Raw genomic sequence first — 24,094 nt, forward strand, 5'->3', positions numbered from 1 at the left:
AGATAGGTCATGGTATTTGACTCTGGACTTCTTTTTTAATTAGTTTTGCTGACCAGGGACCCACTGTTGTTGAAACAGATGTTGCAGCCCAATAATAGCTCTCAGCTGCCAACAGCAAACCGTGGAACTCAGCCCTTGCCATGCAGAACAAATGAGTGTAATAAGGGGCTGGCGAGCCCCAGACAACTGGGACACTCCACACGTGTGTGTTTACCACCTCTGTCTTAAGGCACATAAAGTACTAAATTTACATCTCTTTCTCATCAAAAATATAACAACTGAGCAACTCTTCCCCAAAAATGCACATAATGCCACAGAATAAACACATTATTTTCATTTCTTTATCCTACATACTTTTTAAACTATCTTATTTTTGCTGTAAGTCACACATAGCAGGGACCAATCAGGCTCTTCCAGATGTCAAAAGAAGACCCAGTGAAGCTCAGCCTGAGGACTCAAGTGAAGCCTCCAATGTCTTCTTCAGTCAGGTAAGAAAGGGGAACTACAACACTTACTTACTAAGGCAAGAATGGACTGACTCCCCTGGGAACACTTGTGTTTTCTTTAGAAAGACTGAGGTTCTATTCTAAATCAATATTCTCTCCTGTATGATAAATCCTTTATTAAAAGAATTGAAAGATATATATCTAATTTTTCTGCCTGAGTATTACACATTATCACCTTCATCTATGTCATTAAATATCTGAGATGCAGATTCTGTAGAAACAGACATCTTTTTTTTCTGTCATAGACATTAAGTTATTACCAACCAGTGTTTCTTTATATCCTGCCTAAGTTTTTAAGCAATTACTTTCACCTTAGAGAGAGTTACTTAGTACTATTAGCCTTTCTTATGTCTATGTCTTATGTTCATTTTGTAACATTAATAAAAATATTACATTTTTCAGGCACAGTGTTGGTCTCTGGACATCTTTCTATTAATTTATCTTTCAACAAGGACATGAATGTCTTTCTTAGATTGAATGGTTTACTAATTTACTAGAAGGCACATCGATAGTTAAAAAATACTGTGTTTCTGTAATGATTTCTAATCCATTTACAAATGCAGAAGTGTCAGTCATGTCTATTTAACAACAGGAGAAAGCAGTCTTGAAAAGCAATGATGCTTATTTTGTGCTGGTAGACAGTAAAATAGATAACATCTTGTGGTGTAATATAGCGTAACATTTCAAAAAGGAAGAACCCATAATCCACATGTTTACACACACAAAGTCTCAAGTACAGTTACTATAAGGCTCGACTTTGGAAATCTTTCAATTTTTAGTATTTAAATACTATTAAAATGTCAACAAGCTACAAAAGACTAAGAAAACAGAGTTAAGAAAAGGCTAGAAGGGCAGCTGAGGAATGGAGGAATGTTGTGTTGGCCTGGAATCAGTGTAGCAGTAGTGGCTACACAATGGAGGGAACCAGAACCCCCAACTGATATACAGGAGATGGGATGCCATTCTACAAATATCTTGATTTAGCTTAACTATATTTTTCATCCCACCAAGGACCTTTCCAGCACCGTAAGAGAGATCCAAAATCCCTTCTGTTACTTCAGAGTGCATGACATTTTGAATGTCAATGTAGTTCCTCACAAAAAAAAACCCTCCTGGGTTAAGCACTACCAGAAGTGTTTAAAGCAGAAGTAGATAAATATCTGAACAAGGAAAGGCCATGCAACACAAATCAGGCTGCTGGAAAAAGGGGCAAATCTATCCCCTCATCACCTCTCCCCACCTCATCTCATGTGCCCATGCAACTTCACCACGAACAACTGCTTACAAAGGTGGACCAGCAATATAACCTGGCTCACCCAAAGACCCCCACCTCGAAGCAGCACAAGGGAAGGACCAAGCACAGGCAGCTAAGGAACTGGGCACAGGTACAACTTTCCCTGCCAGCGTCTCCCTAGTGCCAAACAGTGCCTGAAATGAGCTAATGGAAACTCATCTGGATGAGGAATCTGCTGTTTTTTATATCTTCTGTAGATGCTGGAAGTAATATTTGGGTATTCACTAAATCTATGACGTCCTGATTTTAATGGGCATTAATGAGAGCTATAAAAATGAGAAGGAAAGGCTTTAGGACAAATGATGGCTCAGGATCCTTTCTCTAACACATACACAATATATAAATCTCTCTACTAAAGTGAGTACCACATAGATTAAAAGGCTTGTTCAGTCCTGGTCTGGACAAAGCCCAGTAGACCATGGAAGCCACAGCCTTTCCTCTGCTCCTGACAAACACTGTTTTCCCTGCTCATGACTGAGAATGCTGCTCCAAAGATCATTTCCCAGCCTCCCTGTTTTGGTCATGTTACAGCTCTCTCTCTTTGCCTCAACAAACATGAGCTAGCGGGCTTCATTTCACAGCCCACTCTTGTCTTGGAGTCAGCATCAAGAGCCCAATTTCCCCCCCCCCTCACCCCCCCCAATCCATCTGTGTTGCATTTTTACATTTGTAAGCAAGCACATCTGTGTGATTCTTGCATTGGCAAGGGTTTGCTGTAAACATTCACAAAGTCAGCTGCATTTCAGAACTCTTTTGCCCTTATGACCAGGAAAGAAACCATTAAGACTTCTGATAGGCTGAGACCCGTGCTTGACTGGCTGACAGACCCTGCTCTGGTTGGACTCCCTCTGCAGTGTTTTTTCCTGTGGTGTTCATAGACTTGATGCCAAAGTCTTGCCTTGAGAAAACCCAAACAAGGGTGTTTCTGCTGCTCCCTGGACTTCAGCAGAACCAAGCTCAGGATTAGTCATATTATTTACAGTATCCAACTTTTAGTAACTTCTCAGGTAGTAGGTATTTATGATACCCTACCAGAGAGATCTCTTTCAGGTAGCCCTGTTTGTGGTTCCCAAAACATAAGACATTCTTTTGGGAATATAATGGCATTTAAAGGACATGTTGAGACACTAACATGGCACCTCTACTCAAAAACAGAATGAAGCCCTTTTCTGCTCATGCAGCAGTTTTCCTCAATCTTCTAGTAAAAAAGCAAACTCCTTTTATTTAGGAAGGGCCACACATACACCCCTTTCAAGAGGAAAAAAAAAAAGAATGAGAGGAGGAAAGAAAAAAGAAAGAAGGAAGAGGGAGGAAAAGAAAGAGAAATTAAGGTATCCTGCATATATCTGAGCTGAAAGAAAGCATCTGGCTCATGTCTGTAACAGAAAGAATAAGGATCACATTCCCAGAGACACATAAATGCTATTCCTAAGACAGAAAATATGAATCATTTTGCTATCCTGAAAAGAAAGGTATCATCTGGCCTGCCTGCCAGCAAAGTAGACAAAATGTATTGCAGACATGTATAGTAGCCAAGAGTTCTCTCAAAAAGTTCTGCTTTTATTTTGCTGCCCATCACCTCACCAGAGCATGTGGATGCTGGCTCCTTGAGCTGCCCAGCAGGCTGGTTACAGCAGGAGTGAGCAAACCCTGCACCACACACCAAGGGCAAGAGTTGGACTGTCTTGCAGATGTGGGATTGTGAGCACTTTTTATGCTATAATCTTAGTCCTTTGATAATTGCCCTGCTGCTGGGTAGGACTGACAAAGCCACCCGCTTCTGTGGGAGCACATCTCCAAGCTAAAAAGTGGTAAAGGGTATCAAGTGGGGCATAAGGGAGCAAGATGGGAGCTGGAATCTGTGCAAAATGTGAGGGCAACAATTATTTACTCATTTTAGCATTTTTATATTTCATATATAGAGCTGTAGCAGTTTTTAAAGGTATGCAATTTGTTTCTGCATATGTGTTCTGTTACATACAACATAAGCTGTTTATATGCATCCAGGAGAAGTTACCTTGCTGAATTCATGCATCCCCATGTGTCTTTCCTATTAAAACTGTTTTAAAAATTAACAAAGCTTACTGCTTTAAGCGTAAGACAGTAACTAACTGAAGGAAATTATGAACAATTCTCCTCTGGCAAACTATTCCCTTAATGTCTTCCGTGAGGCTTTTGTTCTTCAGAGGGGTTTTTTTGCCTTCTTCTGGAGCATCTGGAGGAGGTCAGCCCTGGAGCCAGATTTCAGCCTGGAGAGCAGAGCAAGCCTGTTCCAGGAAGGCAGTTCCTCTGTTCCTCAGAGAATTGTCCAGACTTTATGGTTTTGTCTACATTCTTCTCTGCTACAGCTAGGTGTGCAGTCAGGCATTTTTATCATGCTTCCCTGGCACAGTGCTACAGCACATTTTCATGTTTATATTTTGAAATCTGTCCTGTTTCCTTGGTGCTGCTCCATTCCCAGTTGCTGGCATTCATGAGCACGTGTGATACAACACAGGAGATATTTTAAGGACACTTTAGCTTTCTTCCCCAAACTGCACTCCACCATTTGTAAAACCTTCCTTTCCCCTCCTGGCACTGCAGTGCTTTCATAATACAGAAGGAAAACAGTGATACAAAAGCATCTTTTCATTCCAGCATTTTGTCTGCAATACGTGCCAAGGCTGGTCAGCTCAGAACCCCAAGTATTGAGTTTTTCCAGCAGAAACAAGTTCTGAGATGACTCGAAACTGCAGTGAGAGGGACTGAGTGGGAGGAAATGCATCATTTCAACTGGAACTGGAATCCCTCAATTAGGTCAGAGGGGCACTTTCTCAAGTAATTTGGGGGAAGTTTATCTTGTAGGCACAATAACTAGGAAATTAAACAGATCATCAAGAAAATTCTTTGGGCTTTTTTTTTTCTCTTTTGCCAGTGTCCATCAAAGAAATATTTCCCCTAGAAATCAACTTACTTTTTCTTACTAAAAGTGATTTGATCATGTAGACCAGGGGCAATACAGAGCTATGTGAATGCTGATATTAGAAAGTGTGGGAACAGAGAGAATTAAAGGCAAGATGGGGGAAGTAGATAGGATACCAACCACTTATGTGGTGTTCCTGGTAGAAGCCAATGGGTCTTTCAACAAGCATATAACTTACTTTAAATTGGATTTTAGAATGAAAGTAGTCACATTTTGGTTCTGAGGAAATACTGAACTCATCACTTCTATCTTCCTCTTTTCATAGCAAGCAGAATAACCATGATTAAACAAGACAAAGGTCTTAAATTAATTCTTCAGAAAATAATTTGCAGTTTGCCCTTCTGGAATAAAATTTGGGTGCCCATACCTACAGATGAGCCTCTGTTGCACAGAAACACAATGCAGTGAAGGTTTTTTGGTTTTATTTATTTCTACAGCAGCCTCCCTAGCATCCCCACAGCCACCAACGTGTCCTCCTGCCTGCACAGGGCACCGCGTTCGGGTATCTCCTGGCCTAGTCACAACCATGTGGAGAGTAACTCCATGTATCAATAATGCCACCCGGCAAAGGGCTGAGAATAAAACATGACAACAGAGGCAGCAAACCTCACCCAAAAGGAGGTTTCAGTGCTGGTTGCAGATGGCTGCTTAGTTTCTCAGCGGGTTGAGTGACAGCCGAGGAGTACTGGCTCTGGACCAGCGTCTGTCAGCTGCCCTGGGCTGCCCTCTGAAGGCTGAAGTTAAACCCACAGCTTTGGGATGAAAACTGCTCCTCCGGCTACTCCGCTTGAGGCTAAGAACGAGCTGGCACTTTTAAAAGGAAACTTGACCTAGAATGAGAGAATCGCTTTCGGTTGGAAAAGACCTCCAAGATCACCAAGTCCAATTGCTAACTTAGCTACCAAGTCCATCAGTAAACTGTGTCCCTAAGCACCACATCTACACAGCTTTTAAATACCTCCAGGAATGGTGACTCAGTCTCTTCCCTGGGCAGACTGTTCCAATGCTTGACAACCCTTTGACTGAAGACTTTTTCCTAACATCCAATCTTTACCTACCCTGGCACAACCTGAGGCCATTTCTTCTTGTTCTATTGCTTGTCACTAGGAAGAAGAGACCAATCCCCACCTTGCCTTCTTTCAGGCAGTTGTAGACATGAAGTTTCCATTCAGAGACCTCTTCTCCAAACTAAACAACTCCAGTTCCCTCAGCCTCTCCTCATAGGATTTGCTCTATAGTTTGGTTGACTTTGGTTTTGTTGCCCTTCTTTGAACTCCCTCCAGCACTTTGATACCCTACTTGTAGTGAGGGGCCCAGAACTGAACAAAGTATTTGAGATGTGGCCTAATGACTGCTGAGCACAGGGGGACAATCCCTTCCCTAATCCTATTGACCACACCATTTCTGATACAAGTCAGGATGCCTTTGGCCTTCCTGGACACCTGGACACACTTCTGGCTCATATTCAGCTGGATGTCAACCTCTGCTGCCCTAAAACTGTCCTTAAGTATGACTGTGTTGCAGAGAGCCATGAACTGTCCACCCTACAGCAAGTACAGGTCTCTTTGTCCCTATCTATAGAAACTCATATATAAAGGTTTTGTATAATGTAATCATGTTTATTCATTCTTCTCATTCAGATTTCTCCTCATTTGCCTTTGTAAAAATAAAGCATTTCAGGAACAGACAGTTGGCCCATCGTGGTAAGGGAAAACAAAAGCACATATGTTTCAGCAGGTATAACACAGATTTATTCCCAGCTCACATTGCTGGCTAGCTATTCAGCACTATTAGAAATGTGATTGAAACCATTAGCTTCATTTTAACAAACTCCATGTGCCCTTTCACTTTTTTCTCCTGGAAAAAAATTTCTATTATATAATTCTCTACGCACACAATTGAGATAAATCCCAATTTGGGCTATTTCTCAAATGTTTGGTTAAAGAGAATTCTTTTAAAAAAGACATTAGTGAAAAATAAACACAATTACATATACATGATTGGTTCTGCTTATTGCTTCCTCTAGGCATTAGGAAATGTGTGTTCATTTATACAATGATGCTCACAGCTACAGTGAATTATGGCATGTTATGACCGGGAGAGTACTCTGAACCAAACTGCTTTCTCAGCCTGACTTCCTAAGGAAATGAGTCTTATACCAACATGAAATATCCAGTAACTTTTGGAACCTTTGCCCTTTTTCAGCTAAATTTGACAAAGGTGGTAGAGATCTCAAAAGTAGCAAAGGTCCCACTGGCGTGGGAAAACAGGTGGCAGCCTAAAAGGAAATCCCATTAATGTCCAAACCCTGGGTAAGCCACAGAAAGACCTTGATCCTAATGAGACTTTGGAGAATCTACAAAGGAGATCAAATACTGAGTTTTCTTATAGAAAACTGAAACTGAGTTTTTGAACTAGCTGCTTTTGTTTTAAAATAAGTGATTAAATGCCTTCTTCACTGTTATGCTCTGTAACAGTCTTTTCTTCCTCAGTTAATCTATCTGCCAAAACAAAATTTCTACAGTTCACTTGTACCTCTTTTGTAGAGTATGTAGGATTAAATTAGGGCTTCTGTTTGTGCACTATGAAGATGAAACTGAGGCTCAGAGAGGTTGAATGAGTCCCTCTGAAGCTTCTACAAGTTGACACAGAAACTGGATCACGACAGTGACGTCTCTACTCTGTCTAGCAGAAGGATTTAGAAATAAATGTTCTCTGAACCTGATGAGGAAAGAAAAAGCTTTAGAAAAGCCTCAGAAGTTTCTGGTTTGCAAATCTCAGATTTGCATTTGCTCTTGTGAATGCTAAATTCCTTCCTCTGCAGCCCCATAAACTCTATTTGCAACCCATTCTACACAAAAGAAAACTGCTTCAAATTTCTACTTTCAAGTGAAGACTCTAATTACTCACTAGCCTGTACTATTGGTGAGCTAGCCCTATTTGTTTTCACTTTTAGGAACACCAGCAGAGGTGGACAAGAGCCTGTGACACTGGGGTTGATAAGTCCTCCCACATCTTGATCCTAAGGCTGAAGAGACTTCTTCAGAGATAAAGTATCACAGCTGCAGTGTAAGAAACACAAAACAGAATCTTTCATGTCTTGTTCCCATTGTTAGTTCATGCACCAGTACAGGGCACTAACACTGCTAGCCCCAAGAAGGGTGTCATAAATAACAGAGTTTAACACAATTACAAGGCATGGAGTCTCTATGATGACATGAAGCCTAGTGGAAGTTAAATGCCAGATTCTTTTTCATGCAGTATGATTCTTAATCTGAATGCCTAGTTGCAACAAGTTTAAGTTTGCCTTGGTTTTCATCAGGGTATTCTTTTTGCCCATCCTCCTTTAAAGGAGGATTAAATAATACCTATTTGCAAAACCAAAATTTCTGGAGATAGCAGAGTCTTTACTAACAGCAGACCAGGAAGAAATGCCTGTAACTCCCTCAGTAGCCTATAGATACCACCTCTACCATGTGACAGTAAAGATGAGTTCAGTTGTTCATGCAGCTTCTCCCCTAGTTAAGGACCATTGTTGAGGAAGCAACACTCTCTGACCAAAATTATATATATATATATATACTTGTCATTCGGGTATTGCGATTAAGGGATTAAAAAAAAATAACCAGCAGAAGAGAATCTGACAGAAAAACTGTTATATTTCAGTATTTAACTTATTTTTGTAATTATTAGGGCTTGGATTACAGTAATTCCAACTGAGATGAGGCCCAGATGCCAGGCACAATGCAAACACCTAATAAGAAACTGTGGCTGCTCTGAGTTACTTACATCTTGATTCTGAAAATATTTAGGAATGTGTTTAACTTTAATACTGTCAGTATTAATGAAGCTGCTCAGAGAACTAAAGGTAAAGAGATGAGACCAACGAAAGCCAGAGCTTTCAAGACTGAAGTGTTTAGGTGTCTAATTCCCACTGGTCTCAAGATGTTAACTCAAATCTGGCCTTATATAACTTACTGACATTTACACAGCAAATCTTAAACAGACTCAAAGCAAGTGCACACATTTGTATCATTTGCCTTCCACACCAGAGCGAGCCTATTTCTAAAATACCCTCCTTGAGTGCTTCCTGATTGACATCTGTGGGCATTTTTTGACTCAATGCCCCAAATTATTGTAATACCTGGGTCCTGTGCTTTACAGCTTCTGAGGGCACAGTACAGTAATTTGCTCAGACCCAGCCCTGAGAGCCCTCTGTGCCCCAAGAGCTGCCAGTCAGTTGCCCAGAGGAAAGACCCCGGCTACAGTGAGTGAGGTGGCAGGGGGAGGAGAGGCTCAGCCTTCCTACAGCCACTGCCTATACCCTATATCTACAGCAGTATTTTAGAAATACCTGTGGATTAAACGTGATTTTAAAGACAGCTGTGTAGAGAGGCTTATTTCTCTTCTTCTCTTCCCATTTTCCCCTCTCCCTTCTGGTGAGATGGCAGGATCAAGTCCCCCTCCCCACCACCTTCTCCCCCTGTTTGCTCCCTCCCTTCTCTCACTTTTTTTTTTAAAAAATACAGTTTTCTTTCAAGTCCTCTACAGTTACAGTGTTTCAGCCATCAAAGTCCCCTCCCAGCCATTTTCATTTACCTTGTGAGTCTGACCCTTTGTAAGGCTGAGGATTTTCAGAGTAAACCGATCCCCAAGGTCCCCAAGGATGTTATTCTCATTTATTCACTCAGCCCTTTGAATGGAGCAGCCTGGGGTTGGCAGCGGTTCAGCAACCTCACATTCAGAGAGCACACAATCCTTTTTCTTTCAGGGCTTTTCAAAATAAGGCCCAAGGTTTGCTGAGGAGCTGGAAGAGCTGTCAGTCATGGAGAAAGTTAGGTTTCAGTCCTGGCCGCCACCAAAAGCAATGAGCAGAGGAGTGGCAAAAGAAGTCAGTAGCTGCAGAGGATGATCTCCTTCCTGGGCCTTCCTCACAGCATCCTCTGGGGACATCCATGCCCACTGCCATCAAGCCCCCCGTGGCCTGGCAAAAAGCACTGAGCCCCAAGACAGGGGACAGAGCCCCTGTGGGAACAGCTGTGGAATGGACACCCCTTTTCTTCAGATGAGTAGTGGGCAGAGGGAGCACCTCTAGTGCCATCTGTGTGCCTGCCAGCACTCATTACCCCCGACAGCTGGACCTCCTTTGCAGGAGGCAAAAGGCCCCTCCTTTGCATACTCATTGCAAAATGTTTGGGGATGGTCCCTTGGGACTGATAAGACAGAGACACGTCTGTGAGTGTCCCAGAGGGAGGGAAGGCTGTAGGAAAAGGCTCATGGTTATGTACTGCCCTACCTGCCAACTGGTGTGTCACAAAAGGCTAAAATTACCAGCCAGCCAATTATCTGATTAAAGAGAGCCTTTCATTTGAGATTAAAAAAAAAAAAAAAAAAAAAAAAAAAAAAAGAAAGAAAAGGAAAAAAAAGAAAGGAAGAAAGAAAAGAGGAAAAAAGAAAAATAAAATCTTGGTTCAAAACAATACCTTTGCTAGCTTACTCAACTTATTAGACATTACATTCATCTCCTTTTACTTTCAGTAGTGATGAACAGCAAAGTTAAAAAAAAATCAAGAAATGTAAGGAAAAAAGCATTTTCCATTAAGCAAACATTTCTCTACATTTCTTCCCTCCAGCACATGATCTCATTTATCTCCCTTTTCACAAAAAAAGTGCCATATTTTTAAAAAGAAAGAGCAACTGCCCATTTTACATATTTCCATTTTTGTTCAACAGATTAAATAAGGAACCTTCTTGGGAAAAGCTCTTCAAGTTTCATTAATTTACAGCTGCCTTGGAATCCCTTTGAATTACAGGGAGCATAAATTATCATTCTGTCAGCTAACATCAGAAATACCTCTTTAAGGCTGCTGGACTCAACAACGGCTGCTAAGGTTGGGGAATAAATGTACGATGTGCTGGGGCTTCACCAGCTGGTTAATGACCTGCTGCAGTAGTTATAGGGCCCAAGACGAAGCTGAGGAAGATTAACTAATCTGGGCAGTCACTGGTGTGCTGGCTCTGAGCACTGAGCAGCGTGAAGTGTGTGATTGTAAACTTTATTGTCTGACCTCTGCAGAATTGGAAGCTGGTTTTTGTTGGTTTTTTTTTTGGGGGGGGGAGTTGATGTTTTATTAATAACGTTTCCAGCGTTTATCCTTTCCTGCTTGAATAATCAAAAAGGTCCTTGCCAAACACAGGAGTTTGCAAAGCTGTGTTTCTTTAAAAAAAAAAAAAAAAAGAAAAAAAAAAAGGCCTGTTCTCTACACACAAGTCAAACAAACAAAGTCGAAGCTGCAAATTATTCCTGTGTTACAACAGATAAAAATGGGGCCAAATGTAGTTCTTCACATGGTCCATTCTCCAATTGCTAATCACTGAGCTACAGATGAAATCCTCCACAGACTGACACCTCTGCAAGCCATAAACTCCAAAATCACTCAGTTCAAGAAAAATCTGACATTTTTTGGTGTCACCCATCTCCACTGCATTTGATTTCCTATTCAAGCAATGTGAAAAGGTAGAATGGTAGCAGAAAGGAAAAGTGATCATACAAGACTGGCATGGCCAAGGTTAAAAAAATGTATGTTACTGTAGTTACAGTAAAGCTAAAATGAACTCATCTTTTCACACATCTTAAATCCTTTCACTTTTATGCAGCTGTGTACTCTGCTACCCCAACCAAGGACAGACAAACAGTATCTCTTAAGTAGGAAATATTTTTATAATGAAACACTCATTTTCTGGATTTCTTCAAGTGCAGAGAAAAAGTACTTCTGATGTTAAACATATTTTCCTAGTTGGTTTATGCTTTGGATAGAGGAAAAGAATTGGCAGAAAATTCACTACCCTTTTAGTGTTTTTCAATTTGCTACAAAGCAATTCATCCAGACTGAGCAAGATCAGGAAGTCCTACCTCCTGTCTCTCTTGTAATACTGACCTGTACAAGCTTGGGTAGGCATCTGTGGAGTGGCCAACCTAATGGAGAAATTTTTTCAGTTCCTGGAGTTTGCCTGCAGAGATGAAACTTCAAAGCCAAGCTCTTTCACTGAGATTTTATTTTTTCATTGGTTGTTCCCATTAACTCTAGAAAACTTGTGGGTTTTTTGAATGCTTCTAAACAGTTTATCTTATGCTAAAGAATTTCACAATCTCCATAAAACATCAAGGTACCATATTCATGGTAATCAAAGTCACGTTCAGCTGCCTCCTCATGCTGGAAACACGGCTCAAATTTTAAACTCTTTAGTGTCTGCATGTGCTACTGTCAGACACATGATTTTCCCTTTGTTCCAAGGGCCCAAAGTCATGTTAATAGTCTCTGTATTCTAATTGGTTTATACAATGGCTGATACAACTGCAAGGAGACAAACCCACATGTGCCATGGCCAATGCCTGGACTGCTGCCCATATGGGAGACCTGGATTCAAACCCACTTGACAGAAACCAAGATCCTATTTGCCTTCACCATGATGTTCTCCTGTGAAAGGGTTGCTGCTCTATGCCTATGCTTTCTTTGAGAAAGGAGATGTTTTCATGTTTATTATTTAAGAAGTTTCCTAGACATGCAAACTGAGTGTATAAACACACTCATATGTTTCTAAGAGCTCCTGTGTGACATTTCCTGCTTCTTAGTTTAAGTGGGTTTCAGCTCCAAATGCTGATCTTGGTGAGGTTTATTCTTTACTGCTTTATTCTACCTCTTTTCTAGTCTCTGGTCTGAGGGTCAGAGCCCCTGAGTGGACTTGGTTAGACAGGCTATTGCCAAAGTGCTTGAATGCTTCTGTGACTGACAACAGGAATTTGCCAGAATACTGTCCTGTAGCTGGGAAAATTGCTGTACTGATAGAAGTAATAGAATCACTAGCTAGAGAAAACTTGAGAAATGGCAGTTTAAGGTTTTTTTTCCTTATCTGACCCAGATAAAGACCCAGAATGAGTGATACTTTGGGTGTCAGACATAACTGCAAACAATCAAGATAAGAAGTGCTCATATGGATACAACTAATGCATCTCTTCTCTTCCAACCTGAAAAAGCTTGCAACACCCATCTCATCCTCACAGCTCACTCTGTGTTAAGAAATTACTGTTGGAAACATGTCATTCCATATTAGTTTGCCTCAAAGTATAGGGCTTCCTTGTTGTTGCATAAATTGAAACAAAGACATGCTTGCTGAGTCCCTAAACCAGAGGGTGGTAAGGATGACCCTGTTGCTCAATAAGAAGGAGTTGCAGGAGTTTAGGATCTTGGGCATTTGTGGGGAAGGGCAAGAAACCTTTGCATGGTGGAGAAAGAGAACAAAGGAGGGAGAATGTGAGACAATCATAGCCACACCAAGGAGGCATGAAACATACAGTTTTGTGCTGCTGCTGGGAAATTAAAAGAAACTATAGTGGAGGAGGAAAAAAGCATGTGAGCCCTTGGGAGGGGAGCAGGAGTGAGCGTGGAGAACAAAGGGAGATGCATGTTGAGATGAGGAGTGAGAGCAGAATTACAAAGTCTGATAGTCATCAGAGATGTGTTATGGGGACGTAGCAGTTCTGGGTTAGATAAAAAGAAAGTGAGGGGACACAGTAGGGAAATGGGCAGCGCCAGCACATCCTTCCCCTTTCCACCCCTCACACACATTGCTAGAAAGGGGTAGGATGCTTGGAAAGAGTCACTCACTTGTTTAGCTAACAAGCAGAAAATGGGGCTGAGACAGCAAAACAAGACATTCTTCCTTCCCCTGTCAAGCCTACATTAAGTCCTGATCTTCCTTTACCTTATCTTGATTTTTTTTTCAGTCTGCCCCTTTAAAAGCTACTTGCAAAGGCCTGTCTGAAGCTGAGCTGGCCACAGGGAACTGAAACAGCCAGCCATAGAGATGTTCTAAAATCCCCTCAGTGCCAATTTATTAAGGCTAATGAGACTTGTGTATACTCAGAATAGATATATTGCTACCAGGGAGGCCTTCCTGCAGCCAGAATCAGTCCTCATGACTCCACTGAGATGTAATCTACCAGTAAAAGCACTGCTTGAACAAATGTTTTTATTGTAGGGCAGGTTTCCACCCTTCCTGTACAGCAGCCCCAAAAGCAGCCACTCTCCATCCAGACAACCATGGCCAGACCTGAAAAATCAACTATTTGGCAGTATTTAGAGCCATTGTTTTTAAAACAAAACCTGATCTCATTTATGATGCAATATGTCCTAATTCTGACACATAGCACCCCTGCGCTTGTTGCCCTGCCTTGCTGTGCTATGTGTGCCATTGGTGTGCACTGATGGAAGCAAGAGGGGTGCCAGGCACTGGAGGGAGGCCTCACAGCAGTGCAGGGATTCAGGGCAGTGATGCTGGTCATTTCATAGACTCATAGAATCAACCATAGAATCATAGAACAATTTGGGTTGAAAGGGACTTGTAAAAGTCATCAAGTCCAACCCCATTTCAGTAAACAGGATCAGGTTGCTCAGAGCCTCGTCAAGCCTCACCTTGAATATCTCCAGGGATGAGGCCTCAGCTACCTCCTTGGGCAACCTGTTCCATTTTTTCACTACCCTCATGGTAAGGAACTTTTTCCTAACATCCAGTCTAAATCTATCCCTCTCTAATTTAAAATTTCACAGCCCACAAGGTTTACTGGCTCTTTCAGCAAAGACAAGACCTCTGAAGCACTCTGAGGATGCAGAGAAAATAGGGCATGGTGAGCTGTGAACAGCCCAGATCCCGTATGGCTGCACAGGTGAACAAAGAATTGGCCCCAGTCCATAGTGATTCTCCAAGGGATTTGCTTTAGAAGTTAATAATACGTTAAACTTCCCCACTAATAGTCTCTCCTTCCCATTCCCCACCACATTTGAGCACCATGAGCTAGCAGCAAAAGCAAAACTGAGAGGTATTGAGAGAAAAAAAAAAAAGGGCCTGGGAGACACCAGTCTCATTATGAGATTTAAAGAAGCTTATGCATGGGAACATGCTATCAATTTTCCAAACACCCCATGAAAAAGAGCAGGTCCAACTAAAAACTAATTCATTATAATAAAACACACTTTCCAAAATCCTCTGTCCTCCAGTTATTTCTTTTCTTGTCCCTGAAAATCTTCTCATGTTTCTATACTGTGTTAATCCAGCTACAGCCTCTCCCCATCAGGATGATCCACAGCATCCTGAGGCTCAGCCTCATACACCTGCAGATACCCAGTGCTGCCTGAGGGACTGGAAGGGCCCAAGAAGAGCTGGTACATCATGCAAGCAACAAGCTGACCCAAGCCCCTGCCAACCATGTCCCTGTTGCCATGACATTGCCTGGAAAGTACAGGCCTCTCAAGGCATATGGCTTGCAAAACAGCTTCTAGGTTCAGGCAGTCACTTATCTCTGTGAAGTACAGTGAAATGTATTTTGTATAACCTTACAAAATAAGTATTTCAACAATGACACTTTTTCCTTGCTCTTAGCCCTGTGTGTGTGTGGATGGGCACAGAGAGGCAAGGTGAGGTTTCTGAGCTGAAATATCTGTTTTCTTAGGGAAACTGCTAATGGAAATTGGTAATTGGAAATGGCTGAAAAGCCCCTCTTTGGTCTGAGTATAGAAGTCTGAAAGTATAGTTTTTGTCTGAAATAGAAGTAGGAAGCTTTAAAATTAAATACAAGTTGAGAACAATCATCTTGAGCACATCAAGAGTTCAGAAGTTCTTACACATGTGGGAAGGTCACTTATTCATACAGTTAAGATTTTTAAATATGGAAAAAATATGAAGCAAAATGGAATTATGTTACTATAGCCCTCTCCAGTAGCCCTGCAAAGCCAGAAACCAGGAAAGCTTCTACCTTCAGCACAATCCTCCAGCCAGCTGTGCAGCTGGGATTTGTCATAATGTCAAACAAAACGGAAGGGCATGCCTTTCAAATGCATTCCAGGGGGACCTTCAGCTCTCAGTGACACAGTCACAGCCAAACAGTGTGGTTTGGAGGGGAAATAGCTGGAGGGCTTCAACTAGGACACAACTCTGCAGAGCCGATGTGCCATAATTGCTACGGGCATCCATCATGTACCATACCAATTGTCCTGGTTTGGGCCAGGATAGAATTAATCTTCTGTCTTGTAATTTTGCTTTCAGCTGAGTGTCTTCTAAGTAGCTGTACTTGCTGCAATTAACAGCAAGTTTCTCAGTCAGTGTTTGTATCTAGGACTGATAATGCTTGATGTTTATGGTTACAACTAGAGACTGGTGTGCAGAACCAAGGACACTGCTCAGTTCTGAGGAACATCTTGTACTCCAGAAAGAGAAAGGAAGTAAAGAGGTCACACCTGCAACTTTCCCTTTGGAAGGAATGGACAAGACAGGTGACCAAAATTGAGCAAATGGTATTTCATCCCATATGCGTCATACTCAGCATAAATTTGAGGGGGTGACAAGGGGCAAACACCTTCCCTTTTGGCCTTTCTCTACCTCTTCCTTTTTTGTTCACCATCTGGGAAGAATTCCATCCATTCCTCTGTCTGTAGTCCTGATCCATGCCATTCCCAATCTGTGTGTTCCTGCCTCCAGCTCCCGACTGCTGCTGACTCCAGGAGTCCAGCCTGGACTTTCCCAGGGCTGCCCTGCAGCCTCAGGGGTGACGTGAGAGTTACTGGGGGAAAGGACAAAGGAACATGATATAATTTTTCTGTATATTTGAATGTATTTAATGATTTTTCCTTTTTTAACAATACTGTTTCATTAAAGCTGTGTAGTTTAGTTTCTAACCCATAAGTCTCTCTCCCTTATTCTCTCTCCTTTCTTTATCAGGGAAGGGAGGAGTAATAATAGAGAGCATCTGTCATTTGGTTAATTGCCAACCCAGAGTTAAACTGCGACACCAGTACAGATCCGAGTTCATGGTTCTTCTCTGTATCTTCTAGAGAAGCCTTAGGATTATAACCAAAGCAGAGGAGGTGACAGATGAAGGAAGGGCTTTGGAGGGCTCAGCAGGCAGAAGGATGGGTACTCACATCAGCAAAAGACAGACTTTCAGCACTATTTTTGCCCACAAGAGCCAATACTGAAAACCAAGTGCTCATGAGGAACTTCACATATGCAGATAAGCCCACTTACCTCAGTTATTTTCTGTAATTGATGTGAGCTTGATCATTATGATTTAAGGTATCTTATGTAAAGCAAGGTAATCTAAATATCAATAATCAAACATTCACAACAAGAACATTTAAACACTTGTCATTTTTATTCAGTAGAAAAAGTCAAAGGAAACTTAACATACTACTAAAAACCAGTCAGTGTTAGCAGCTCTGCTTTCCTGATGAAATCGGAACTGAGAAGCTTTAAGTCTCCGAGGTTTTTATTTGCTTTATTTTTATTTCAGTAACCTCCCCCCAGCTGCCACAATTAATGACATGCTTAACAGAAATTCAAGTGTAGCTGAAGACCTGGCCAAATTTCTGTCTGCTGGTCTCACTGTCAGTATACCATGATTCATTTAATTTTTATATGATGCAACCAGCAGAAGAGACAAAGGAAATCTTTAGCACCAAAATTCTCTGCTGGGAAGTACTAAACTGCTTTTTTCTCAGAAGGGACTAACACAAACTGCAGATAAATGAAAGAGAATATTTTTTTTTCCATGCAGCAGACTAAGGATTTGTCTACAGTAAAACTTCCAATATTATCTAACCTGCTATGACTGAAGCTTTAAAGTGGGCTTAGAATCCAAGGCAGTAGCATAAAACACAGCTGAAAATGTCAGCTGATTACGTGTGAGCTCTTATCATGCTGCAGAGATAAAGTGATGCTCCCAGAAATGAAAAACTTGGAACAACAGCAGTAGCAAGCAACACCTTCCCCTGTTTTTCTTCATTATTTTGCACTGTTTTAAACCAGCTCATAAAAATAATCCAAACTCCAGATTCAATAAAAGTTGCATTAGCAGACTCATCTGCAGAGGTCTATCATAATCTCTGATGATAGCCTCCAAGATATAATCTCCAAATTGGCTTCACTGCTAAAGAAGCTGCATTTGAACTTCCCACTTAATTAACACTTGTCTACTGTAAATTAATACTATAAATGGGGCTGGATTCAAAAGCCAACCAATTTCCCTTTTCTTTCATTATTAGGGAAACAAAGGTCTGAATTTAAAAGCTGTCTACTTGATTGAATCAAAGTAACTGAACAACATCCTTTTGGAAAGTTTGGATATGGATCAAAACTTTTCTGGCTCCGGCTCTTCCACCCAAAAATGGAGTATTAAGTAATTTTGCACAGATCTCCTTTTTCTCTTATCTCTTACAGATAAATACAGTTTAACAGTTAAAAAAAATAATTACTTTTCTATTAAAGAGTTATTCCTATAAATCATAGATCAGTGAACACCATCAACATAATTTGCATTCACAAGAGATATGTACCTTCTCACACTGTTGGATGAATCCATTACTGTCCTGAAAAACAGGAATACAGTTCTTTAATTCCAGCTGTACTTCTTATTATGGAGGCTTTTGTTACCTTTGAGAAGGTGAAATCAGTCCAGATGCAGTCTTCTTAAATTTCCCCTATTTAATATTGGAAAGGCTTGGTATTACAATGACTCCTGGTTAGGCCATCTCAGTGGAAAGCAGACAATATGCTGTCATAGCAGCCCCTATCACAACTGTCAGGAGGTTACCTGGAAATTACCAAGGACTGGAAAAATGCCATTCAGCCTGGAATCTTTCACAGTGTCTTAAACCCTGATCAATGTTCAGCTTCTAAAGACAGTAATTCAATGTCACGATTCCAGCCATGACACTAATCCAGATGTGATTATGACTTGCTAAGATGTATGATGTGCAAGGCTCTAGCACAGTGTTTTAAGAGGCTTTTAACAGAAAAGGTAGAAGCCAGATATATGCTATAAAGAAAGAATAAATAAGTGGATGACTCAAAGCAAGAGGAGAGAAAGAAATGGCCCAGTCCCCTGCAAATAAGCTCCTTAGGAAAGAAGGCTGGATGACTCCACCTTATGTAGAGAGGGAGCATGAAGCCAGATGTTTCAAATTATTCCCCTGTTAATAACAGTACCAGGAAAGACATGGCTAAAATTTTCCCATTTCCGTAAGATGCTTGAAAAAAATTGAGTGACTAAGGGGGGATGATCACTGGCTGGTACAATCCAAATCAGGTAGGGATAAAGTTGGCACTAACTCATCAGACACTCACACACACCTGCACACGAGCAGTGGCATGCATGCTCAGCCCCCATCTCCCTTGGGAAGGCAGAAACTAGTTTCCCAGTTGGGGATGCTAAACAAAAATGGGTGCTCAGTGCTGCCAGGAGGCCAGTGGGGATATTTGCCAAGCAGAATGCAGAAACTGCCAGGCTGTGGCAAGGTGGGTCTCCTGGCAAGCAGCAGCCAAAGGCCCTCTGGCAAATAACACTTAGTGCAAAGAGGGCTGGAGATGCAGGGCTTGCCACAGGCTCCCATTATCATGCACAATGGAGGTGATGCACTGATAAAAGTTTCTGACAGAGCAGTACATACAGTCAAATAAAAATCTGAAGTAAGTCATCTCTTAAATTCATCATCCCCTATGGCTACAGGTCAGTATAAGGTAGGAAAATACATGGAACTGAATGTTTGACCCTAAGAGCTGTTCAATTCCTTAGGGTTCTTTCAGTACAGTACCCTCTGGGTACAATCTTTGTCATCCTAAGATGCCGTGCTGGTCCTGATCTTTAGGGGCCTGCCAGGATCCACCTTAGAGCCAACTTGAGCTCTATGGTGATGCACTGATTTTTAATATAACTAAGAATTTTCAGTACAACTAAAAATTGGTCATTTATTTTGGAAAGGAGAATCATTTGGAATAAAATATGTAACACCAGCACTCAAAATGAAATACTGGTAATACATTGACTCTTGCCTTAGATAACCAGCCAAAGGGCTAACAGAATGTTGTACTGCTTGGTGGAAGAGGACTTCTGGTGTCCAACAGAGCTGGGTGAATAACTAAGTTTTTGTTTGTCTGAAGACCTAAATAAAGAACTGATGAAAAGGGGATGAGAATGAAAAAGGGCAATATTTTGTTCTGAATTACATTAAAGTATTGGAGGTTCTTGCAAGACTGGAAACCACAATATTTCCATTCCAGTTCAAACCTTTTAAACAGAAACAGAGCAATTGAAATAAAAGGCAATATTTTGGCACCATGCATAAGTATAGTATTTTTTTACTCAATAGGATAGAGAAAAAGGCAGCAGCTTTCTAATTAGAGTATATTAGGAAAGCTTATAGGTGAGGTTGAAAACCCTCAGAGATGGGGTGCCAAGGGGAAAAGGTGGGAGATCTTGTCTTAAGGTCACTCACTGTGGGCTTCTTGGCTCAGTTCCTGCCAGCATGTTAGCACATCCCAGAGGGTCCTAGGCATTAGTTTTGAAGACAACTGCTGAGGTATGGGAACTCTCTGGCCCACATGGCACCATGCTCTCCAGGTTCCTCCTTGTCTCCAGGTTCCTCTGTTCCTCTCTTAGTCTTAATGCAGCATGAGAAATCTGTTTGAAAAGCTTGTGTCCAGGGGGAAATGTTAGTTTGGTGGCTGTTTCCAGGCATAAACTATCATGATTGTGTACATTATAACTGGAAGGTGATACAGCTGTAAAGAGATGAAAATGTGTCTTTTGATTTGGTCTCACTGGGAGAGTTACAAAGAGCACCAGCCAGTGGGGATTGTTGCTTTTTGCTGTGTAGACATCAGTCAACTAGGTGGTAAAAGTAGGCAAATGGCTCATTTTATATTGGCAGCAAAAGAAACAGTGGCCCTATTTTGATTATATGGATGTAAAAAGTCTTCAGTATGGCACATTTGATTTGTAAATGTAGTGAATGAAAACCAAAATAACCTCACTATTAAAATTAAGCCAGTTATTGTATTTGGACAGGAGTCAAATTCAGTGTGGAAATGCTTCCCATAAAATAGCAAAATATAAAAGGAATTTTTTACAGCAACATGCTTTTATCTATATATATACACATGTATGCATACCCAGAAACACACATTAAGGTGTATATGTGTATGCATATATGCGACAGCAGAAATATATCAAAATGGAGTCAACATTCAATTCTTATTGAACAACTGCACTTTAGAACAAATACAAATGCATCTACACTGCACAGCTTCAAAAAAAAATCTACTTTCTAACATGGATCCTTCTTCTTGCCAATTAAAATGGGAAATCTTCTTTTGAAGAGTATCCATTTACATCCTGAGTTGCTAAGCTACAGAACAGAAAGGTACTGTTGTGAATATCTTGTTTTCAGAGGCCACATCTCTGCATTCAAGTACACCAGGACATATTGGTTTAGTTGTTGCATTTGAGAGAAAGTCTTTTACTGACGCCCTTGAAATTCTGGCTCATCAGTGGGAAAAAAAAGAAAGGCAGGGAAAAATGCAAGACTTTATTAATAATCTGGAATTAACAACCTCATATTATCTTTGCAGAATGTAAAGGGAGAAACCTGCGAGAATCTTTTTGCCATGTTTTTTTTTCCCTACACAAGCTGGCAAAGTGTTCTGCCACACTGGTCATACTCCTTTTGTCTCCTCTGCACTTCTGCATTGTTTCTCTCTTACAGAATGGTTGACCCAGTGGACTGCAACCCTCCCACTAACTCTACTGGGGGGACCAGAAATGCAAACCTAACCTCTACGAATCTCTTCTAGCCAGTTCCATGAGTGAAAAAAATGAGTTAGCTGTGTAATTCACAATAAAGTGAGGGCACCCTTCAGCTACAATCCTTACAGAGTGGTTATGTGTCCAGCCCCATAGCTTGAATGAAACATGCATATTATTCAGTTACAATGATCTATGGGGCTCTTCCAGGTTTCACCCATAACCTACTGGAGATATGTCCACATGGATGAGGACTAGCAGATTGCTCACTAACACAGGAGAACCAACAGAATCAAAAAACTATAGCACCATGGTAGTGTGTGATTCCCTTTACCTATGCTGCTTGCAATAAGGCAGCCACATAATATCTAAGATAAGCTAGCTTATACACCTTGGAGTGAAGCTGAATCTGTTTGGTCCTCTACAATATATTAATAGATTGCATATACCAGATCCATGGCCGCTGGGTGCCATGTAGAAGAGCTGCTTAAACTATGGTCCATGAACCTCTGCAGAATATCAGCAAGGTCGACAGTCACAGCACTGTGTCTCAAGTTGCTGCCTTAACCTCTGTGTTTCCAGCTGCTAAACAGCAGGAGAAATCTGCTAAATATGTAAAAGATTTTGTGCTACGTTTTCACTTGCTTTGCTCGCTATAGAAGCAGAAGGTGATGAAAAGAACAAGATGAAAAGTGATGTGTATGGCTGTGAAAGAGAGAAGAAAATACAGCTGGGCATCTCTAACAAGATGCAGTGCAATTCATGAAAAAAAAATTTTAAAAATGGTTGGTCCAAGTACCCTAGTAGAGCACAGGCCCAGATTCTTTGCAAACAGGAACTAATTGCTAAAAGCTCTCCAGAGGATTTTTTTTTTCCATTCCTGTCCGTTAGCATTGGCAAAGAGTTAGAAATTTCATCAAGAGGAATGATCTCTTATAAGTCCTTCTTTCTTAAATCTTTTTTTCCCTCTTTACTGATGTGAGGATTGGCACTGATTTAAGCAATTTCTTTCATCTCTGAGCATGGACATTCTTAAAGTGGTTTAACAATTTAATCCATTTAGATGAAGTCCAATCCAGTCCAATACATTCAAGAACTGCATGGAACAAACCCTCAATGTTTTACCCACACCGCTGCTCTTTTAGCAAGAGCAAGAATGGAAATTTCAGTCAAAGGGCCATGTTGTTCTTTCTTTGGTAACCCACCCTGATACCCTCAGCTGCCTCCTGGAAGACTTAGGGGGCCTTGTAAGTGGGCCTCCAGTGAGAGAGAAATCCATGTCTCTGAGGTTGACTGTGGCTCCACAGATATGTGAGCTTCATTTATACCTACATGAAAGTTGTTAAAATTAAGCAATGATATACAGCCTCTATAAAATATCTGCAGCCTAGGATCTAAACTAGCACAGCAGTAACCAAAGACACCAAAAGTAAACCTCCTTCAGAGCCATCCTTAAAGATCATCTGTATTGCAGGAACTGATGTGCTAGCTGGTTTTTTTCCAAGGGATTTTTCAAGTAGTAGCAAAGATGAGTATCAGCCTAGTATTTTGTCCCAGGCTAAGCATTTGATTCCAACTGAAGAAAAGGATAGTAAAGTCATTTGACCCCTCCTGCCACATCAGATAGTTAAGTGCTAGACGGGTTAATGGGTTTGTATGCTTGTGATGTAAGGAAGGCAATGAGCAAGAATTGAATTTGGAGTTGTGCTTTTAGCCTAGCTGGCTGGTGGCACTCCAGAACCTTTTCTGGGCACTAGGGAATATGGGAAAGCCCATTGTCACCATCATGGGTCAGAACTGGGCTGACCCATCAGCTCTTCCCGTCTGCCCGTTCCAGTCTGCAGCCTGCAAATTACAGGCTGCACTCCCACTGCAAAACACACACGCTCCTGTCCCCCACCTTCCTTATGTTATTTTTATATTCATGAAAACATTAAAGTCAGGGTAAAAGGGACAAATAGTGTAGATTTGAAGATTTTCCAGCTAGACCAAAAAATGCTGCATGGCATGTGTGTTTAGCATTAGGAGGAAAATAAATGTGCTGTTTTCAAATTTTTGCTTCAGGGTCAGCCAACATCAGTCTACCATGTAACAGCTTTGAGGGGGGAAAAAAAGCTTCACTTGAGGGTATATCTGCCAGAGTAAACAGTGTCTCAAACCAGGGAAATCTAAAGCACATGCCGTATTGTCAAGTTTGGTTTAACTTGTATTACAAATCAAAACAGCAGCTCAGTTTTTAAAATCTATTTTTAAGTCCACTAGGGTTTTATCAAGGAGGTTAAAGACATTCATTACTCTTTCTGTCCCTACAATCTCTTAAGTGAATTAATATCTTATCCCATTCTTACATGCAGCTCTTCCTACCTCTTCACCACCTCTCATAAATCAGAGGGTAGGGCTCCCCATTTTAATTGTCCTGATACACCCAGCTCTCTCTCTGTGGGCAGTCTTCCTGGGGTCATTGAGGTTCCTGATGAAATGTTTGTGCTCCCTGTAAGGTGAGAGTTAGTGTACCCCAATACATGTTGGAAGCAGGCAAAATTTTGTTCTCTTCTGTGTGAATAGGAGGAAGCTTGTGCCCAGAATTTACTTCTCCTTGGGAAACAAAGAACATATCCAAAAACAGGATCCATATCCAAGAACATATCCTGCACTCAGGATATTCTCCTCATTAATGTGAGAGTTTTTACTTTCATATCTGA

This window comes from Calypte anna, chromosome 3 (genome assembly GCF_003957555.1).
Source record: "Calypte anna isolate BGI_N300 chromosome 3, bCalAnn1_v1.p, whole genome shotgun sequence".
Lineage (NCBI taxonomy): Eukaryota > Metazoa > Chordata > Aves > Apodiformes > Trochilidae > Calypte > Calypte anna.